The following is a 1,611-nucleotide window of genomic DNA, read 5'->3' as shown; positions in this document are numbered from 1 at the left end:
AAGAGATGATGCAAGAGACCCAGCTGAAGGTCCTGGCCAAGGGCAGGCCCAGCCCTCTGCAGGTGAATGCTGGTGAACCACAAACCCAGGCACCAAAGCCAAATGCCAGTGGGCGGAGCAACAACAGAGGACAAAGCAGCAGAAACCAGTGGGCAGACCGACCGTGGGCAGACCGACCGTGGGCAGACCGACCGAGGGCAGACCGATCGCGGGCAGACCGACCGGTGGCAGACCGAGCGAGCGGGGCAGACCGACCGAGGGCAGACCGACCGTGGGCAGACCGACCGTGGGCAGACCGACCGAGGGCAGACCGACCGAGGGCAGACCGACCGAGGACAGACCGACCGAGGGCAGACCGACCGAGGGCAGACCGACCGTGGGCAGACCGATCGAGGGCAGACCTGTGGCTACAAAACCTACAGGTGTCTCCAGAGCAGCTCCTAGAGGCTAGTGGCCCAGAAACAGTGACTCATGACCTTGACATTCTTAGACCTCCAAAACCCATTCTACTCTTAGGTCATTTTTCCGTTCAGAAAAAGACTTCATGGATAAAGTGAAAAAGGAAAACACCTGACAAGGAACTTAGAGGTTAGACAACCTAGATTCCCGTGGCATCAAGACGGTTTGCCAGAGCGTTGGCAGCCACTGAGATGTCCTGTCCAGAGCTGACTCCGCAAGGCTCAAGGCCGGTCCAGGTCGGAAGGTCTGAATGGAGCCAAGTAAGTGCCGTGCTGAAATCCCAACACAGAGATGGGAACACAGCGGCTTCTAAGGGTAAAAAGAGCTACCAGAATACCCAGACGCGACCGTTTCCTCAGACTCCTGGCAAGGACCAAGTGTGTCTGACACCCAAGGGCAACAGCTCCCTCCCCGCTGTGGAAGGACGGCTGGGAGGCTGTGCTCACGCAGAGCCCGAGAGCCAGCTCTGAGTCTAACAGAGCTTCGACACACAGGAAGAAGACGAGGGCCAGAGGCAAGGCTGCAAGTGGACAGCTAAAGGGAGAAGGTCCCCCGCCGTCCCCACATCGGGAGAGCAGCCAGCAAGAATGAGGCCGAGATGGCCAACAGATCTGCTGGGATCAGAACATGCTGAGCCAGGAGCCAGAGAGCACGGAGGGCCGGCCAGTGCCACGCATCTGCAGGTCACTCACAGCTCAAGACAAAGCTCGGCTCCTCCTCATGAGGAGTTCAAAACCAAAATGGGCAGGAAATGGGACAAAGCAGCACAGGGTGTGCCGACAAGGAAGCACATGCGCAGGTCGCCAGCCTAGACCTGCAGTGACACTCCTGCTCAGCCCGGCCAGACTGCTGGTCAGCTACTGCCAAGGGCACTCAGCTGGCTCTGGGACGGCCACTCTTCACCCTCCTGGACAGCCCACCTGTGTTTCATACCCAGCTGCCCGCTGAGTACGAAATAAACGCTCCAGCGGGGCAGCGCACCCCTTCTTCTGGGAAGTGGGGGACCAGGAGAAGCTCCCACCCCATCTGGATGGCTACTATATGGGTGTGGAAATTCATGAAGCTGAACACTGACAATGTAGGAACTTCAAACCAACGGGCGCCCGCATCTGACTCGTGACTGACACAGAGCAGCCAGGGACCACACTGTGG

General features: G+C 58.8%; 1 protein-coding gene across 1 annotated transcript in view; it reads right to left on the bottom strand.

Moving 5' to 3' along the window:
• Positions 1–1,611, bottom strand: part of PUM1 (pumilio RNA binding family member 1) — a 151,749-nt gene that overhangs the window by 76,099 nt on the left and 74,039 nt on the right.

Source organism: Tupaia chinensis, unplaced genomic scaffold, assembly GCF_000334495.1.
Source record: "Tupaia chinensis unplaced genomic scaffold, TupChi_1.0 Scaffold000573_1, whole genome shotgun sequence".
In the NCBI taxonomy this organism is placed as follows: domain Eukaryota; kingdom Metazoa; phylum Chordata; class Mammalia; order Scandentia; family Tupaiidae; genus Tupaia; species Tupaia belangeri.
Note: the sequence above shows the minus strand (reverse complement) of the source record. Positions and strands in the feature narration are given on the sequence as shown.